Source organism: Schistocerca serialis, chromosome 4 (assembly GCF_023864345.2).
Source record: "Schistocerca serialis cubense isolate TAMUIC-IGC-003099 chromosome 4, iqSchSeri2.2, whole genome shotgun sequence".
Taxonomy (NCBI): Eukaryota; Metazoa; Arthropoda; class Insecta; order Orthoptera; family Acrididae; genus Schistocerca; species Schistocerca serialis.
In genome coordinates, this window is record NC_064641.1 from 803,456,991 (window position 1) to 803,478,476 (window position 21,486).

At 44.1% G+C, this 21,486-nt stretch overlaps 1 protein-coding gene across 1 annotated transcript in view; it reads right to left on the minus strand.

Annotated features, from left to right (window-relative positions):
* LOC126474781 (integrin beta-PS-like) overlaps positions 1–4,964 on the minus strand; it is a 123,730-nt gene extending 118,766 nt beyond the window's left edge. The window contains exon 1 of the mRNA XM_050102258.1: positions 4,864–4,964. The gene's annotated coding sequence lies outside the window, so the exon portion shown is untranslated. The remainder of the gene's footprint in view (positions 1–4,863) is intronic.
* Between the last annotated feature and the right edge of the window lie 16,522 nt (positions 4,965–21,486).

Genomic DNA, 21,486 nt, shown 5'->3' on the forward strand with positions numbered 1-21,486 from the left:
CTATTGCAGGAAACTTAATGTCATGTTTAGGGAGCATTATCAGTAAAAGCTTTTTCTATGTGTTTTGACTAGTAGAACATTATCAGTTTAAGCATTTCATAATATGCATGAAATAAGGAAAGCATCACATCATTCTTTGCCGCTTTCTTTTTAAAGTACTGAATGTAAGAGAAAGTTCTGCTTTGTGAGCTTTCTTTTTTATATTCAAATTACAGTAATTGTTAATAGCAATGATAATCACTGGAGATATGTTCAAATTTCTAATTACTTTCATGTTAGTCTTTGATGGTTAATACACCAAAAAAACTGCTGTGGTTTTCATGTTACTTTTAGTGAGCCTTCACATTCCACTTGCCTGTTCAGAACTTTTTAAGTATTATTCGCGTTGCACCTAGTGAGATTTATTTGTGTACTATCGAAAAAAGTGTGATTTTTCCAGCTCATCTTGTTGAAGATTATTGTTATCTAGGTAGACATGCACTGCAGGATCTAGCTACGTTTCCATTGTTGCATAGGTAAGCCATATCATCCTTAGGGCTGGTTTCAGACATTGTTGAATGCATTCAAGAAACAGTATTTATTTAGTTTGCACAGATTCAGATTACTTTCAGCTATGGTATATGTTTATTCTGTATGTCTATCAATTACAGGTGTTAGGCCAAACGAACTAATCAGTATAAACTGTTAAAATAATATTGTGTTGTTCCAAAACCCTAGAGAGGTACACTTTATATTCGGTGATTAGTTCAGTCTTGATGCAAGAATTTTTCACAGTTACATATGTAAACATTGCTTTGGTTAACATACATAGCAATGCTGTACAATTAAAAGGTTATATAAATATTCTGTATTGTAATTTAAAATGCAGGGTGTACTGGATATCAGTAAAGGTATTTTTATTGGTGACTGAGAGAGAGTGTACTGAACAACATTAAAACAATATTTACTTCATTTGCACATTAAAAAAAATGTAGATGTCATGTGACTAGGACCTCCCGTCAGGTAGACAGTTTGTCAGGTGCAAGTCTTTTGATTTGAAGCCACTTTGGCGACTTGCACGTCGATGGGTATGAAATGATGATGATGAGGACAACAGAACACCCAGTCCCTGAGTGGAGAAAATCTCCGACCCAGCCGGGAATCTAACCCGAACCCTTAGGATTGACATTCTGTCATGCTGACCACTCAGATACCGGGGGCGGACATTTGCAAATTAATAATTATAATTATTCAGAGCAGTATGTTTTTAGGTTGGTTAGTATCCACAAGTACAAGTGACAAGAGAAAGCCACCAGTGCTTATTTTACCCTGAGCAGCACATCAGGTATTGAAGTGTGGATGCATGGACACAAAATGGTTAGTCTGTACTGCAGGGGTAGTCCATTTAGTGGTGCAGTTATGACCATACCGGAAACATCAAGTAGTAAATTATATGAGTATTTGTGGGAAGATTGTTTAACACAGAGAAAAAACAACCAACACACTTATGTGTATACATACTTAAATAACACATATAAAATTACCTGTGATTACACCTGTTACACACTGTGTAAAGAATACGCACAAAATTAATAGAGTAATATAGTAATTACATCTAGAAGGTCAGCTTGTAGGCTTTACAGAGATTGCACAAACGATATGCAACTGTACACATTGGAAATCCAATATGAGAGTTTCCCATACTGTCACATAATGGTTTCATGTAGGCACCTATATGTATAAGAGTTACAACTGAACTGTGGGCAGAGTGGTGGGTGCTTGTTCGTGAGGCAAACAGCAGCAACACAGGAGTGTGCTACTGTTTCTGCTGTATGAATGGGTATACCTAGGATAGGACTGTTTATGATGACATGACAGGTATATTTATTCTCTGATGTGAGGCATTGATGTGCTTGTGTACTGAGGTGCCGATAAAGTATGTACACTATGTGATCGAAAGTATCCTGACACATGGCTGAAAATGACTTACAAATTCGTGGAGCCCTCCATCGGTAATGCTGGAACTCAAAATGATGATGGCCCACTCTTAGCCTTGAAGACAGCTTCCACTCTCGCAGGTGTATGTTCAGGCAGTCGCTGGAAGGTTTCTTGGGGAATGGCAGCCCATTCTTCACAGAGTGTGGCACTGAGGAGAGGTACGGATGTCGGTTAGTGAGGCCTGGCACGAAGTCGGCATTCCAAAACATCCCAGAGATGTTTTATAGGATTCAGGTCCAGACTCTATGCAGGGCAGTCCATTACAGTGATGTTATTGTCTTGTAACCACCCCGCCACAGGCCGTGCATTATGAACAGTTGCTAGATAGTGTTGAAAGATGCAGTCGCCATCCCCGAATTGCTCTTCAACAATGGGAAGCGGGATGTTATTGTCTTGTAACCACTCCGCCACAGGCCGTGCATTATGAACAGTTGCTAGATAGTGTTGAAAGATGCAGTCGCCATCCCCGAATTGCTCTTCAACAATGGGAAGTGGGATGTTATTGTCTTGTAACCACTCCGCCACAGGCCGTGCATTATGAACAGTTGCTAGATAGTGTTGAAAGATGCAGTCGCCATCCCCGAATTGCTCTTCAACAATGGGAAGTGGGATGTTATTGTCTTGTAACCACTCCGCCACAGGCCGTGCATTATGAACAGTTGCTAGTGTTGAAAGATGCAGTCGCCATCCCCGAATTGCTCTTCAACAATGGGAAGCGGGATGTTATTGTCTTGTAACCACTCCGCCACAGGCCGTGCATTATGAACAGTTGCTAGATAGTGTTGAAAGATGCAGTCGCCATCCCCGAATTGCTCTTCAACAATGGGAAGCGGGATGTTATTGTCTTGTAACCACTCCGCCACAGGCCGTGCATTATGAACAGTTGCTAGATAGTGTTGAAAGATGCAGTCGCCATCCCCGAATTGCTCTTCAACAATGGGAAGCGGGATGTTATTGTCTTGTAACCACTCCGCCACAGGCCGTGCATTATGAACAGTTGCTAGATAGTGTTGAAAGATGCAGTCGCCATCCCCGAATTGCTCTTCAACAATGGGAAGCGGGATGTTATTGTCTTGTAACCACTCCGCCACAGGCCGTGCATTATGAACAGTTGCTAGATAGTGTTGAAAGATGCAGTCGCCATCCCCGAATTGCTCTTCAACAATGGGAAGCGGGATGTTATTGTCTTGTAACCACTCCGCCACAGGCCGTGCATTATGAACAGTTGCTAGATAGTGTTGAAAGATGCAGTCGCCATCCCCAAATTGCTCTTCAACAATGGGAAGCGGGATGTTATTGTCTTGTAACCACTCTGCCACAGGCCGTGCATTATGAACAGTTGCTAGATAGTGTTGAAAGATGCAGTCGCCATCCCCGAATTGCTCTTCAACAATGGGAAGCGAGATGTTATTGTCTTGTAACCACTCCGCCACAGGCCGTGCATTATGAACAGTTGCTAGATATTGTTGAAAGATGCAGTCGCCATCCCCGAATTGCTCTTCAACAATGGGAAGCGGGATGTTATTGTCTTGTAACCACTCCGCCACAGGCCGTGCATTATGAACAGTTGCTAGATAGTGTTGAAAGATGTAGTCGCCATCCCCGAATTGCTCTTCAACAATGGGAAGCGGGATGTTATTGTCTTGTAACCACTCCGCCACAGGCCGTGCATTATGAACAGTTGCTAGATAGTGTTGAAAGATGCAGTCGCCATCCCCGAATTGCTCTTCAACAATGGGAAGCGGGATGTTATTGTCTTGTAACCACTCCGCCACAGGCCGTGCATTATGAACAGTTGCTAGATAGTGTTGAAAGATGCAGTCGCCATCCCCAAATTGCTCTTCAACAATGGGAAGCGGGATGTTATTGTCTTGTAACCACTCCGCCACAGGCCGTGCATTATGAACAGTTGCTAGATAGTGTTGAAAGATGCAGTCGCCATCCCCGAATTGCTCTTCAACAATAGGAAGCAAGAATGAGTTTAAAACGTCAATGTAGGCCTGTGCTGTCATAGTGCCCCGCAAAACAAGGGGTGCAAACCCTCTCCATGAAAAACACGACCACATCGTAACTCCACCGCCTCCGAATTTTACTGTTGGCACTATACGCTGGCAGAGGATTTTCACCGGGCATTTGCCATGCCCATACCATACCATCGGATCGCCACATTGTGTACTGTGATTCGTCACTCCACATAATGTTTCTCCACTGTTCAATCGTCCAATGTTTACGCTCTTTACACCTTGCGAGGCATCGTTTGGGTTTTACAGTATGATGTGTTGCTTATGAGCAGCCATTTGACCATGAAATCCAAGTTTTCTCATCTCCCACCCAATTGTCAAACTACTTGCAGTGGATCTTGATGCAGTTTGTAAGTCCTGTGTGCTGGTCTGGATAGATGTAACCCCTATTACAAATTATGACTCTCTTCAACTGTCTCCGGTCTCTGAGACAAGGTCGGCCTGTACGCTTTTGTGCTGTACGTGTCTCTTCACTTTTCCACTTCACTACCACATCGGAAACAGTGGACCTAGGGATGTTTAGGAGAGTGGAACTCTCGCTTACAGATATGTATGACACAAGTGACACCCAATCACCTGACCATGTTCGAAGTCCATGAGTTCTGCGGAGCGCTCCATTCTGCTCTCTCACGTTGTCTAATAACTACTGACGTCGCTGATATGGAGTACCTGGCAGTAGGCGACAGCACAATGCACCTAATATGAAAAAACGTATGTTTTCGGGGGTATCCGGATACTTTTGACCGCACAGTGTATCACATTTTCAATCGAGCACTGTTTGTATTTATATTTTGGTTCACTTCTTATTTTTTCATCTATTTTAGTAGATGTCTGAAACGGCATATGCACACTGGTAAATACGCACAAAGAACGAAAGATTACTTCCCCATTAATTAGCCGTCATGCTAATACCGTGTAACTCCGACTCTAGCCTTGATAATGGCCCCAATTCGGCGAACAAGAGAGCCTACGTGTTTCTTCGGGCATGCCATATCCAGCTAAAGCTAATCTTTGATGATCAGATTCCAAAGAACTAACAAACTGCATGGATATTAATTATTGGGTTTTACAAGATGTCCCAAGTAGCCCCATGAATTTTCTACAGGATTAATAGCGGGTGATTTAGTGAGCCAGTCGAGGTGCCCAAGTGTTCATTAGACGAGGAACACAAGTGTGCAGCTCTGTTGGTTGCTGGAAGATGGGAGTGTTGACAGCTTACCCGTCATGAAATGCAAAAGAAAGGGCAACACCTGGTCACTGAGAATGTTGAAACAAACGTTCCGAAACATTTCAAAGTGATCTGAGTGATAGATTCAGGTCGCGTTGTAAAAAACATCCTCAAAACATCGGCTTAAAATATCAAGTTGGAAATAAGTGCAGCCCACAATGTCATATCTAGTTTTCAACAATGTTTTCCGCGGGAATTGAGAAGCTGTCGCTCCATGATCTACCGTATTTAAACCACAGAGAGAGAAGGCAACAAAATATGAGTGGTTCATTCTCCAGTGTAATTATTGCTCCTTTTTTTGTACACTGAAGCGCCAAAAAAGCTGATACAGGCATGCGTATCCAACTACATAGATATTGAAACGGTCAGAATAAGGCGTTGCATTTGGGAACGCCTATATAAGACAACAAGTTTTTGGCGCAGTTATTAGATTAGTTACTGCTGCTACAATGGCAGGTTATTAAGATTTAAGTGATTTTGAACGTGGTGTTGTAGTCGGTGCACGAGTGATGGGACACAGCATCTCTGAGGTAGCGATGAGTGTACCATTTCATGAGTGTACTGTGAGTATGAAGAATCGGTAAAACATAAAATCTCCGCCGGCCGTTATGGCCGAGCGGTTCTAGGCGCTTCAGTTCGGAACCGCGCAGCTGCTATGGTCGCAGGTTCGAATTTTCCCTCGGGCATGGATGAGTGATGGCCTTAGGTTAGTTAGGTTTAAGTAGTTCTAAGTCTAGGGGACTGATGACCTCAGATGTTAAGTCCCATAGAGCTTGGGGCCATCTGAATCAGATCTCTGACATTGCTGCAACCGGAAAAAGATCCAGCAAGATCGGGGCCAACAAAGAGTGATGAGAATCGTTCATTGTGACAGAACTGCAATCCTTCTGCAAAGTGCTGCAGATTTCAACAAGTGTCATCGTGCGACCCATTCACCGAAACATAATTCATGTGGACTTGCGGAACCAAAGGCCCACTCGTGTACAGTTGATGACTGCATGACAAAAAGCCTTACACCTTGCCTGGGCCTTTCAACACTGACATTGGACTGTTGATGATTGGAAACATGTTGCCTGGTCAGAAAAGTCTTGTTTCAGATTGTACCGAGTGGATGGATCTGTATGGGTATCAAGACGACCTCGTGAATCCGTGGACCCTGAATCTGAGAAGGGGACTGTTCAAGCTGGTAGAGGCGCTGTAATGGTGTGGGGGGAATGTGCTGTTGGAGTGATACGGGACCCTGGTACGTCTAGATACGACTCTGACAGGTGACACGTATGTAAGCATCTTGTCTGATCCCCTGCATCTATTCATGCCCATTGTGCATTCCGACGGACTTGGGCAATTCCAGCAAGCCAATGCAACCTCCCACACGTCCAGAATTGCTACAGAGCGGCTCCAGGAACACTCTTCTGAGTTTAAACACTTCCTCTGGCCACCAAACTCCCCAGACATGAACATTGTTGAGCATATATAGGATGCCTTGCAACCACCATCTCGTGCTTTTATGGATTTATGGACAGCCCTGCAGGTTTCATTGTGTCAGTTCCCTCCTGCAATACTTGTCTTGTGACAGCCAGAGCGAGAGCACCAGCAGCAGCGAGTACTGTTTGTATAAAGCGTTTATTTTGCATTTTGTTTACGACCTTCCACTAAGGAAGGGATTCTATTTGTGTTTATCTGCTCTGCATAGTAACTAACAGTTCTTGATAAAACTTTACGTAGTTTTCGTGTTAGATTTCTTAGTGTTTTCTTGATCGTTTAGAACAGAAAGCGCCCTAAAACCGTCTTTTGTTTGTTTCGCGGCCGTTAGCCACTAGTCACTTGAATCAGCAGTTGTCTTGTGACAGCCAGAGCGAGAGCACCAGCAGCAGCGAGTACTGTTTGTATAAAGCGTTTATTTTGCATTTTGTTTACGACCTTCCACTAAGGAAGGGATTCTATTTGTGTTTATCTGCTCTGCATAGTAACTAACAGTTCTTGATAAAACTTTACGTAGTTTTCGTGTTAGATTTCTTAGTGTTTTCTTGATCGTTTAGAACAGAAAGCGCCCTAAAACCGTCTTTTGTTTGTTTCGCGGCCGTTAGCCACTAGTCACTTGAATCAGCAGTTGTCTTGTGACAGCCAGAGCGAGAGCACCAGCAGCAGCGAGTACTGTTTGTATAAAGCGTTTTTGTACTTATTTGCTGCGCTTAGCTTTTAAATAGTTTTTCTGGGAAAACCTAGCGTAGTTTTCGCGTCTCGTATTTCAGTGAGTGTTTCTTGATTATCAGAGTAGCTCATCAGAAGATTATCTTGGGAATTTGTCACCGTATAGAGTAGGGTAAACATAGTCATGTGTAGGGACTGTGGTTGTTGTGAGCGGACGCAAGGAGAATTGGCCACTCTTCGGGGGCAGGTGGAGGCTTTGTCTGTTAGGCTCATCGAGCTCGAGGCGCAGGCGTCGGCTCGTAGTGGCGTTGGGGCAACTGTGGTGAGACCTATGCCTACTTCGGTGGCCTTGGAATCACATGGAACCCCTGATGTCGCTGCGTCTTCCGGCAGTGAGCATCTTACCGGTCAGCCATCACTCCAGGGTGAATGGCGGACAGTGGTGGGCTCGCGCGTGCCTGGCCGAAAGGCGAAGGTGGGATCTGGCCGCGTGGCAGCTGCCTTACCCCTTTCCAACAGGTGCGGGGTGCTTCCTAGTGGTGATGACATCGTTTCCGAGCCACCACAGGATGCCTCGCCTGTTGGGCCAGTGGCCGATTCTCCGGCAAGGTCCCGACAGTCACAGAGGGCGGGCCTATTAGTTATAGGGAGCTCCAACGTTAGGCGGGTTATGGAGCCCCTCAGGAAAATAGCGGGTAGGTCGGGGAAGAATGCCAGTGTGCACTCGGTGTGCTTGCCGGGGGGTCTCGTCCGTAATGTGGAGGAGGCCCTTCCGGCAGCTATTGAACGCACTGGGTGTGACCGGCTGCAGATAGTAGCACATGTCGGAACGAATGACGCCTGCCGCTTGGGTTCTGAGGCCATCCTTGGTTCCTTCCGGCGGCTGGCTGATTTGGTGAAGACAACCAGCATCGCACGCGGAGTGCAAGCTGAGCTTAATATCTGCAGCATAGTGCCCAGAGCCGATCGCGGTCCTCTGGTTTGGAGCCGTGTGGAGGGTCTAAACCAGAGGCTCAGACGACTCTGCGACTGTAATGGTTGCAAATTCATCGACCTCCGTTATTGGGTGGAGAACTGTAGGGCCCCCCTAGACAGGTCAGGCGTGCACTACACACCGGAAGCAGCTACTAGGGTAGCAGAGTACGTGTGGCGTGCACACGGGGATTTTTTAGGTTAGAGGGACCCCCCCTTGGGCGAAACGATAAAATACCTGACGGCTTACCAGAGAGGACATTATCATCGTTGATAAAGAACGTCCGTCCTCAGAGACCAAAAACAGGAAAAGTTAACGTAATATTGGTAAACTGCAGGAGTATCCAGGGCAAGGTTCCTGAATTAGTATCTCTTATTGAAGGAAATAGTGCGCATATAGTATTAGGAACGGAAAGTTGGTTAAAACCGGAAGTGAACAGTAACGAAATCCTAGACACAGAATGGAATATATACCGCAAGGATAGGATAAACGCCAATGGTGGAGGAGTATTTATAGCAGTAAAGAATTCAATAATATCCAGTGAAGTTATTAGCGAATGCGAATGTGAAATAATCTGGGTTAAGTTAAGTATCAAAGGTGGGTCAGATATGATAGTCGGATGCTTCTATAGACCACCTGCATCAGCAACCGTAGTAGTTGAGCGCCTCAGAGAGAACCTGCAGAACGTCGTGAAGAAGTTTCGTGATCATACTATTGTAATAGGGGGAGACTTCAATCTACCAGGTATAGAATGGGATAGTCACACAATCAGAACTGGAGCCAGGGACAGAGACTCTTGTGACATTATCCTGACTGCCTTGTCCGAGAACTACTTCGAGCAGATAGTTAGAGAACCAACTCGTGAAGCTAACGTTTTAGACCTCATAGCAACAAATAGACCGGAACTTTTCGACTCCGTGAATGTAGAAGAGGGTATCAGTGATCATAAGTCAGTGGTTGCATCAATGACTACAAGTGTAATAAGAAATGCCAAGAAAGGAAGGAAAATATATTTGCTTAACAAGAGTGATAGGGCACAAATCGCAGAATATCTGAGTGACCACCATCAAACGTTCATTTCTGAGGAAGAGGATGTGGAACAAAAATGGAAAAAATTCAGAAACATCGTCCAGTACGCCTTAGATAAGTTCGTACCGACTAAGGTCCAAAGCGAGGGGAAAGATCCACCGTGGTATAACAATCATGTACGAAAGGTACTACGGAAACAAAGAAAGCTTCATCATAGGTTTAAGAGTAGTCGAATCATAGCTGATAAGGAAAAGCTGAACGAAGCGAAAAAGAGCGTAAAGAGAGCAATGAGAGAAGCATTCAACGAATTCGAACATAAAACATTGGCAAACAATCTAAACAAGAACCCTAAAAAGTTTTGGTCATATGTAAAATCGGTAAGCGGATCTAAATCCCCTATTCAGTCACTCGTTGACCACGATGGCACCGAAACAGAGGACGACCGAAGAAAGGCAGAAATACTGAATTCAGTGTTCCGAAACTGTTTCACTGCGGAAAATCGTAACACGGTCCCTGACTTCAGCCGTCGCACGGACGCCAAAATGGAAAATATTGAAATAAACGATATCGGAATTGAAAAACAACTGCTATCTCTTAGTAGCGGAAAAGCATCCGGACCAGACGAGATACCCTTAAGATTCTATAGTGATTATGCTAAAGAACTTGCCCCCTTTCTATCAGCAATTTATCGTAGATCGCTGGAAGAACGTAAAGTACCTAGCGACTGGAAGAAAGCGCAGGTCGTTCCCATTTTCAAGAAGGGTCATAAATCAGATGCGAATAATTATAGGCCTATTTCGCTTACGTCAATCTGTTGTAGAATAATGGAACATGTTTTGTGTTCTCGTATTATGACGTTCTTAGATAATACAGATCTCCTTCATCATAACCAACATGGATTCCGCAAACAGAGATCATGTGAAACTCAGCTCGCCCTATTTGCCCAAGAAATTCACAGTGCCGTAGACACTGGCGAGCAGATTGATGCCGTATTCCTGGACTTCAGGAAGGCATTTGATACGGTTCCGCACTTACGTTTAGTGAAAAAAATACGAGCTTACGGAATATCGGACCAGGTTTGTGATTGGATTCAGGATTTCCTAGAAGAAAGAACACAACATGTCATTCTTAACGGTTCAAAATCTGCAGATGTAGAGGTAATTTCGGGAGTACCGCAGGGAAGCGTGATAGGACCTTTATTGTTTACAATATACATAAATGACTTAGTTGACAACATCGGTAGCTCCGTGAGGCTATTTGCAGATGACACGGTTGTCTACAAGAAAGTAGCAACATCAGAAGACTCGTACGTACTCCAGGAGGACCTGCAGAGGATTAATGCATGGTGCGACAGCTGGCAGCTTTCCCTAAACGTAGATAAATGTAATATAATGCGCATACATAGGGGCAGAAATCCATTCCAGTACGATTATGCCATAGGTGGTAAATCATTGGAAGCGGTAACGACCGTAAAATACTTAGGAGTTACTATCCGGAGCGATCTGAAGTGGAATGATCACATAAAACAAATAGTGGGAAAAGCAGGCGCCGGGTTGAGATTCATAGGAAGAATTCTAAGAAAATGTGACTCATCGACGAAAGAAGTAGCTTACAAAACGCTTGTTCGTCCGATTCTTGAGTATTGCTCATCAGTATGGGACCCTTACCAGGTTGGATTAATAGAAGAGATAGACATGATCCAGCGAAAAGCAGCGCGATTCGTAATGGGGACATTTAGTCAGCGCGAGAGCGTTACGGAGATGCTGAACAAGCTCCAGTGGCGGACACTTCAAGAAAGGCGTTACGCAATACGGAGAGGTTTATTATCGAAATTACGAGAGAGCACATTCCGGGAAGAGATGGGCAACATATTACTACCGCCCACATATATCTCGCGTAATGATCACAACGAAAAGATCCGAGAAATTAGAGCAAATACGGAGACTTACAAGCAGTCGTTCTTCCCACGCACAATTCGTGAATGGAACAGGGAAGGGGGGATCAGATAGTGGTACAATAAGTACCCTCCGCCACACACCGTAAGGTGGCTCGCGGAGTATAGATGTAGATGTAGATGTAGATGTACTTCAGACGTGAGTCGAGTCCACTGCGCGTCGTGTTGCGGCACTTTTGCGTGCTCGCGGAGCGCCTACACGATATTAGGTAGGTGTACTAGTTTCTTTGACTCTTCAGCGTATATATTACGTTCTGGAGTATGTTAGTTAGACGTCTTACCGGTATTATAAGGCTTCTCAAGTGAACTTGTGCCCATAGAGTGGTCGTTTCGTCATTATGTGTATCTGGCACGAGGAGAACTTAAAAAAGTAAACTACACATATGATCCCAAGTTCAGACTACTGAACAATAAGAATGGTGCATTGTCAGAAGACAGTATACGTTCTGAGTTTCTGCAGACACAATTCTAATGCAGTTCGAATAACAAGTGCATTACAGCGTGGGAATGAAATGGCGCAACAACTGGAAACGTACTCCAAAGTCGAAGCACGTGGCACAGTACCGGTACGGTTCCTGTGGGCAAAACGTCTACATTGTACGCAGATTTACCATAAAATATGTGGTATATGGACTAAATACAGCGTCACGACCAGCTGTAGTGAAATGGTACTTCTCTGCCTCGTGATGACTGGGTGTTGTGTGATGTCCTTAGGTTAGTTAGGTTCAAGTAGTTCTAAGTTCTAGGGGACTGATGACCATAGATGTTAAGTCCCATAGCGCTCAGAGCCATTTGAACCATTTGAATTTTAAATGGTACTGTAGGATGTCGGTTGTGCTGTTTAGCATATCGCTAAGCTGCTATGGGCTGATCTTTGGAGACCTTATGGCTAGTGGAAGAGAGACACAGGTAGCGAGGGGGATTTATGTGTGTACAATAAATCTCTTCCATCGAAATTTTCTCCCTTCATACTTTCTCTGTGTTACCGTAGATGATGTGTCACTGATCTCATTTGTACTAAGTTTAGAGTACATATGAGGTGCCTAGTTGCTTCCAACGCCTTGAGTGGAATGGGTAAGTTCTGAATAATGTTCACCAACTTGTAGTCCTCTATAATTGTTGTCTCTTGCGCAGAAAACAGCATGTATGTCGCGAATCCGTAATCTTGAAGCTGTAATGTATTAGCGAGAAATTGGTGTTGTATAAATAATTAAATTTTGAGCTGTTTCCTTTTTTTTTTTTTTTTTACTTCACTCCACTCGCTTTCTATTAGCAGAATACAAGAAACTGCACAATTATAATCCACTTTATAAATCACAAATAATTTCCATTCTTCGCACTTTCACAGAGAATAAAGAAAATAACGAACTGTGTGTCTGTGTAAGTACTGTCAAACTAGTTCTCAATTACACGTCCAAAAACCAGAGATTGCTAATTGAGTTCTTAACCACTATAGACCGCGGCAGACATGTCTGTCCTTCTTAACTGCCGATCTAGCTCCGATCTTACAGCCGAACCACCTCACCCGCCATCCAAATTAGGCGCCACCCGAAGATCTCCGATGTGCTACGTCTGCTTTTTCGTTTGCAGTTGTTTATTATTCTGCTGGTAATTAATACTTGTGAAATGATAGAATGATAGCGTGCTGTTGAGAGATGCTTTTATATGAAATGCAAGTAAATTCACTCTTCAGTTTTTCTAATATCATAACGGAGGTTTATCATTTTGACCCGCTATTTCCGAACACAGCAGCCAATCGCGGAGAAGAACCACAATTTAGGCGGCCTTTCTCATGATAAACATACCGAATAAATCGTCTGTAACCGATATCTCGCACCACATTACGTCATTTACCCACTGCTGCCTTCTCAGCTGCTCTAAGAGGAGCTTCTAGTAGCTGAATATGATGGCTGTAAAGCCAGAAATATTACAACCTATAGGGTAGGGAAGTATCCCATAAGATCATGCAAATTCATTTTAAGGAAATGATAGTGTTGTGAAAATGGAAAAGTCTTGCTGAAACGATAATTAATAGGGGTGGCCGGTTCAAGCATGAAACTATTGGTACCACACCACAGACGTAAGTATGTCACTAAAAGGAGGGATAATCCGTCCATATCAGAACTAAGTGGTCACTAAGACTATCAAATTTATCATTTTAGAGCATCAACATATGAATTAGCCACTGATATAGCTGAATAAAGCCAAAGGATTATAATTGTAAAATCTTACCTTGGTACAGGTGGATGAGATGATACAAATAAAACATGATTATGAGAATCGTGAACGTGACCAAGGACTACAAGAGCAAGGACGGGGCTCTGATTTGTTGCAGGGGACCTTAGAAAGTCTTATTTTCATTTATTCATAAGATTTCCATAAAAAACGATAAACCATTTTATCGTCATCTTCTCTTCAGGTATTAGGCAGGAATTGCCTGTTACGGTACCCATCATAAACCATTTCATTCGGGAATGATCTCGGAGGTTCCACCAAGCGGAAGTATCTCCTTACTTAAGAGTACTGTATTTTGGCAAACCACTAAGAAGCAGTCATGCTCCAGTCTCCTGGGTCATTTTAACTCTTCTTCTGCGAGCCTGGATTTGGGCCGAGGAAGTGATCAGGAACGGACGAGCGCTAATTTTTTGGGACAGTGCTTTTGGAATAAAGAAATCTCTGTTCGACAGAGAAGCTAGAACGATTTTTGATGGCGTAAATGCAAATATTCCGGAATTATTCAAATTTTCTCATTTAAGTATGTATCTCTCAATTCTTTCAATGTAAGGAAGATCAGTTTCTGCATTAAAGAATGTCCCGTCAGACAAATGCATGAGCCTAAACGAGAAGAATTTGGATTATTATTTATTTATCATATGACTTGTTGTCGGGAGTCTCCAAAGAGATGCCCAGCTCACCTTCGATGCAGCCGTTTACCGTTCAAGCAAAGGGAATCGGAGTCTATCAGGAAAGAAAGATATTGAGAAGGAATTGACTGTGGCCTATAATAATGGCCCAGCCTCGACATTGGCCTAAACAGAAAATGGGAAACCATTTTCAAGATTGCTGGTGGATGGATTCAGACCACCATCCAGGGACTGCTAACTCAGCGGCCGAACACGCCGAGCCACCCAAGTCGTTGGAGAATTTGGAAATACTGGTTGTTGTACATCGTTTTAAAATAAAATAAAATACATCACAAGAAAGATCGAATTCCGGCACTGGTCGACCGTGGTGGCCACGCGGTTCTAGGCGCTACAGTCCGGAACCGCGCGACTGCTACGGTCGCAGGTTGGAATCCTGCCTCGGGCATGGATGTGTGTGATCTCCTTAGGTTAGTTAGGTTTAAGTAGTTCTAAGTTCTAGGGGACTGATGACCTCAGATGTTAAGTCCCATAGTGCTCAGAGCCATTTTTTTGAATTCCGACACTGCGTATTTTTTCTTTAATTGTGCATGTGTAGTCATTTGATAGTGTATGAATGCATGCATATTTTAATATTTAACTGTGCATGGAATTGCTGGCTTCAGTTATTATAGTATTACAATGGCGTAAGCACATTTTGGACGAGGGAGGTATGAGAAGGCAGCCAACTCCATCGACTTCAAGCAGACCGCTGGAAAAATCTTGTAGAAGTGAGCGAACTACAGAACGTGCCGTCATCCCGTACCCCTTCCGCTCGCCACAAACCCCTTCCCATAATTCTGTATCGGAACCGGTTTTCACGACTGAGTACCGCCCGGATGACCAGATTGGGCGATATTTAGCCATTTGAATAGAATATTGAGCGATTTTTTTAAAAGAAATGCAACCATAACCGTTTGGGCGATGTTTTTATTAATCCACGCGGCTTTTCGGCGACGTAGGCAAATCCAAGGGTAAGTTTGTGTACTGATTTTAAATTAATGTTTTTTGTAACGATATTTACCGCTCCAGTGTCTTCTGAAATACTGAAATATTGCAACCCAAATTTCTCCCAGCCTCCAAATAACGAATCCAGTGCTAACATTTAACTGCTATAAATAGGTAATTAGACTATTATAGTAGTGATATTTTTAATTTACCATAACGCCAGTGGATGAATCGGAATCTATTTTCCTCTCCTTTCTTGTTACAGACTAATCCTAATTAGAAACTATCACAACAGTACACAACAGAAAATAATGAACGGTAGTACTTACACTAAATTCAAGTGCAAGTAAGAACTGAACTGATTAACAAAACAGTAACTGAGCTCAAGCAAGATCAACAATTGGTCTTGGTTAAAATAGGGCGGGTGATTGCCAAGAATGTTACCGACATATCGAGGGCTTAAATCTATCTATGGCGATGTTTGTTATCGATAGTGTGTATCCCTTTCTCGTCTTATGACTGAAAATCAAAGTATCTTTGACTGCAGGTAGTTTAGCTGATTGGTGATGCGGACCCCCTGGACTCCCCCTTTGGCTACGGGATTGACAAGATTGGTTAATGATTAAAAAAAGAACAGAGGGTCTGTGGCGGCTAGAGATTCTGAGTTTACTCAGCGCTAAAGTGAAGTCATCCTTCTCTAGGAGCACAAGGTTAGTCTTGCAGCCAGTCTTTGCTCTTCTGTCGTCGGCCCGCAAGTGTTCTCTTCGATTGTCTAACGGTAAGTGTGTATTTTTCTAAGACCAGCAATAAGTGTTCTCTAACTTAATGTCCTGAAACTTGGCTGTTCTTGCCAGAGCAGGAATCTCGCCAGCCAGTAGTAGCAGACATTACGAGTTCCGTCCAGTAATAATTTTATAAGAAGTTTGAACACACTCCGGTGGATTTCTTTATTACTAATCAACAGTACTGAGGCATGGGGAGGAGGCCAGAAAATCTCTCCCACTCAACGGTACGATTCCGAAGCTTACAAATGGGAGAGCTTACACTTGTAAACAAGCAGAATACGGCACTGCGGGCGCCAACGCCTATATACTCGTTAGACAGCAAGTGTCTGGTTCATTTGTTAGATCGGTTAGTGCTGTTACAATGGCAGGTTCTCACGATTTAAGAGAGTTTGAACGTGGTGTTATAGTCGGCGCACGAGCAATGGGACACAGCATCTCCGACGTAGCGATATAGTGGGGATTTTTCCCGTACGACAATTTCACGAGTGTACCGTGTATATCAGGAATCTAGTAAAACATCAAAACTCCGACATCGCTGCGGCCGAAAAAAGATCCTGCAAGAACAGAACCAACGACGACTGAAGAGAATCGTTCAACGTGACAGAAGTGCAACCATTCCGCAAATTGCTGCAGATTTCAGTGCGGCGCCATCAACAGGTGTCAGCGTGCGAACCATTCAAAGAAACATCCTCGATATGGGCTTTCGGAGCAGTGACCCATTCGTGTACCTTTGATGAAAGCATGACACAAAGCTTTACGCCTCACCTGGGCCCGTCAACACCGACATTAGACTGTTGATGACTGGAAACATGTTGCCTCGTTGGACGAGTCTCGTTTCAAATTGAATCAAGCAGATGGACCTGTACGGGTATGGAGACAAGCTCCTGAATCCATGGACCCTGCATGTTTGCAGGGAACTGTTCAAGCTGGTGGAGGTTTTGTAATGGTGTGGGACGTGTGAAGTTGGAGTGATATGGAACCCCTGATACGTCTAGATACGACTCTGACAGGTGACACGTACGTAAGCGTCCTGCTTGATACCTGCACCCATTCATGTCCATTGTGCATTCCGACGGACTGGGGAAATTCCAGCAGGACAATGCGACACCCCACACGTCCAGAATTGCTACAGAGTGGCTCCAGGAACACCCTTCTGAGTTTAAACATTTCCTCTGGCCACCAAACTCCCCAGATATGAACGTTGTTGAGCGTATCTGGGATGCTTTGCAACTACCCCCTTGCACTTTTACGTATTTATGGACAGCCCTGTAGGTTTCATGGTGTCAGTTCCCTCCAGCACTACTTCTGACATTAGTCGAGTCCATGACATGTCGTATTGCGGCACTTCTGCATGCTGACGGGGGCTCTACACGATATTAGGCGGGTGCACCATTTTCTTTGGCTCTTCAGTGTAGAATGAACCACTGGGGATGCCTGTTCCGAAAGTTCAAACGAAACTTTCTTCCACAGCATGAGTGCTGGGTCAACGACGTTTCTCACGCCACTGCATCTTTGACAGGCTGCAGCTGGCTTAGATGTTTATCTTTCTAAAAGGTTTTTCCCAAGCGCCAACAATACTGTTTCTTAGGTGATCCTCCCGACCTGATGGAGAGTGGGATCAGGAGCGAAGTGAATTGTTTCCTCTGCTACCTGCGCTGTGACTGAGGCTTCGGCACTACAACTTTATGATAACTTTCCCTATCCCTTCAAGTAACCTCCTATCTCTTCCCAGTCAGCTTGGACGCTTTCAGATATGCAGAAAATAACAAACCCTCAAGGGAAGAAAATAGGCAATAAGCTGGGCGGTCTCTGGACATACCGAATACTGTCTGTAGCCGTGATGCAGCCTAAAAGTGTGACTACATTGAGCAAGAGGGTGAGAATATTATACCGCAAAATATATTGCTTGACAGTTTTGGGAAAAAAGTACCACGTTACAGTACACAGTTTGACCAAGGCAACACAGGCGTGGATGATGCTGATCAGGAAGGAATGCCATTACACCGACCACAGATGACAAAGCCCAAGCAACTGAGTGCAGTAGTCACAGATTTTTCGATGACGAGGAAGTTCACGGAGAAGTTATCAAGTGGGTCCATGAGCAAGGAGCAGATTTCTCTGTTATTGAGGAACTGAACGATTGGTAGAGTGCTCTGAATGTTGTGGAGGCAGTAGCATCCTATGATGGATATTCACCTGGATTTCGATTGGATAAATTTAGTCAGCAAATGCATTTTAACTTCTGTGGACTATATGAACAACTGCCTGGACCACCCATAGCCATTCATGTTTGATATATTCCCCAACAGTGACGGCATCTTACAGCATGATATATGTCCATGCCAAAAGGAGAGATTCGTGCATCAGTGGTTTGAGAGCATGATTGTGAACTTTATTAGGTGATGTCTTGGTCACTAAATCTCCTGATCTGAACTCAATGAATCACATCTGGGTTGCTATAGTGGTTGTTCAACGTGATGCGCTACTGCCATTTCAAGGGCAAAATCTGTGAGACGGTGGGGTTAAAAATTTCATTAGTCACTGATAACTGGTGAGCACAGCATATTGTCATTTGGGTTAAGGCAACAACAATGTTGATTTATTACGAGACAGGCTAGGCTGACTTGGTGTAATCTGCCCATACAGTGGTACTGCACAGCAGTGCAGGCAAGCCGATTTCTCCATTTTAGGTTTCGGTGGTGTAACAAATGTGTTACTGTCTGGAATAAATAGCTGTCGATTTTGTCACAGATTTATTCGCAGACCAGCGGTCTACCAAAACTATGGGACTACGCCAGATAAGAAGGCGACATGGATCTGCCAGCAGCAGAAACCAGTTCGAGTCTCTGTTGCAGTAATAGCTTCATGCACTAAGTCCACTGTTCAGACTTGGTGCCACGGCATGGCAGGCCTTTCTCGCGCACTCCAGTATGAGGCAGACTCCTGCCTGTCCAGGGGCAGCTCCTTGAAACAATGGGATGGGCGTGCATCCTCACTGCACGCTTTGGTCGCTGGGATGTGGTCATTCATCTCAGAGTTGGCTACCTCTTCAAGATTACTGTCTTTCTCTACATGCCACTGACGCTGGTGCTATGGCTCACACATCAGCGATGCATGCCGGGCACTGAGTGCAGGTGTCAGCAAAGCAGGGCACAAGCACGTGTTGCAGCCAGCTGGGCAGTGACTAGCAGCTGCATGGCTAGGAACCGGCGCTCTTTCTGTGGGGTCTGTGTGGTCGTCTCCCCATATTAACACACTGATGATGTACATGTAGAAAATAAATTATTGATTTTGACAGGCACTTGGCTCTGGGCGTTCATCGGCCTGCCACCCAGCCTCAGCCGTCAGCTATTCAACATTCTGATAATGTAGCCAACCCCACACCCCCTGGGTCGGCATAATGGTAACACAGCCTACCTAGATTTTTTGCTGTCAGCATTCACAATATATATAAATGACCTAGTAGATAGTGTCGGAAGTTCCATGCGGCAGAAAACTGCAGCGAAATGCAGGAAGATCTGCAGCGGATAGACACTTGGTGCAGGGAGTGGCAACTGACCCTTAACATAGACAAATGTAATGTACTGCGAATACATAGAAAGAAGGCTCCTTTATTGTATGATTAAATGATAGCGGAACAAACACTGATAGCAGTTACTTCTGTAAAATATCTGGGAGTATGCGTACGGAACGATTTGTAGTGGAATGATCATATAAAATTAATTGTTGGTAAGGCGGGTGCCAGGTTGAGATTCATTGGGAGAGTCCTTAGAAAATGTAGTCCATCAACAAAGGAAGTGGCTTACAAAACAATCGTTCGACCTATACTTGAGTATTGCTCATCAGTGTGGAATCCGTACCAGGTCGGGTTGACAGAGGAGATAGAGAAGATCCAAAGAAGAGCGGCGCGTTTCATCACAGGGTTATTTGGAAACCGTGATAGCTTCATTCTTCCAGTTTCCCAGTGATTCTTCCTTTGTGAAGTCATCCAAATGTTGGTTCTGATGCTTATTATAATGAACAACACCATTACAGTACACCATAACTGCTTGCTAATTGAGACACAGTCTTCAACCGTTTCTTCAAGTGCTTCGTATTGCAGGACTCGGTACAGTCGTGCTCACCTCCCGCCATGTGGCATCCAGCTTTCCGTGCACGACTGGGAGACATCTGGCAACACGCTCTCGCACTTTAGTCCATTTCTACCGAGATGTTAGTATGTTATGTTATTTTATCTATCTCGTCCTTGAACTTTTGAGCAGAGTCCACGCAAGATACAGTGGTCGCTGTGCAGAAACCAGTTTCCGTCCGAAGCGCTGAGCAATTCCATTCGTTTTCTGAGCAGGGAAGCCCAACACAGGCCACTTTCGGCCGGTTGGCAACGCGCTGCGGTGACAGAATCGAGGTGCACGCCCTGCAATGTTTCTCACTCAATTTTACAGAAACTATTCGGTAAAAAAATTCATTTTTGCGTTACTTATAGCTTTATATATCAGGTTCATTATGAAGTGCCTACCATTTCGTTAATGGTCATAGCTTGGTTGGTTGGTTGGTTGGTTTTGGGGAAGGAGACCAGACAGCGTGGTCATCGGTCTCATCGGATTAGGGAAGGATGGGGAAGGAAGTCGGCCGTGCCCTTTCAGAGGAACCATCCCGGCATTTGCCTGGAGTGATTTAGGGAAATCACGGAAAACCTAAATCAGGATGGCCGGACGCGGGATTGAACCGTCGTCCTCCCGAATGCGAGTCCAGTGTCTAACTACTGCGCCATCTCGCTCGGTATGGTCATAGCTATTGTGATTTTTGCAGCTGAGTAAGACTGCGTAAAATTCGAAAAAATTAGCAATGAAAAATTGGGTCACTATGATTTTGCGTTTGGTGCATAATATATATTCCTGCATATTCAATTGTTCTTTAGACTTGGGTAGACGTCTCTATCTTTCACGAATCTCGAGAAAATTGGGCTTTTGTAGCATATTCATTTGCGTTCGCACTCGCCAGCGATAAAGCCGGAATGAAATATCCATTACATTGCTCATATTTCATATATGGTTTGAGATATCGAAACGAGATTTGGCAAATGATAACATACAATGAGGAGAACATTTTTCCATAATGCTATTATTTGAAATTTTATTAGCTACCTTGTTATTCCAGTAGCTACAGAAGGAGTATATAGAGGGTCTATACAGGGGGGATGTTCTTGACGACAATATTATGGAAATGGAAGATGAAGATGAAATGGGGGATATGATACTGCGTGAAGAGTTTGACAGAGCACTGAAAGACCTGAGTCGAAACAAGGCCCCAGGAGTAGACAACATTCCATTAGAACTACTGATGGCCTTGGGAGAGCCAGTCAGGACAAAACTCTAACATCTGGTGAGCAAGATGTATGAGACAGGCGAAATACCCTCAGACTTTAAGAAGAATATAATAATTCCAATCCCAAAGAAAGCAGGTGTTGACAGATGTGAAAATACCGAACTATCAGTTTAATAAGTCACAGCTGCAAAATAC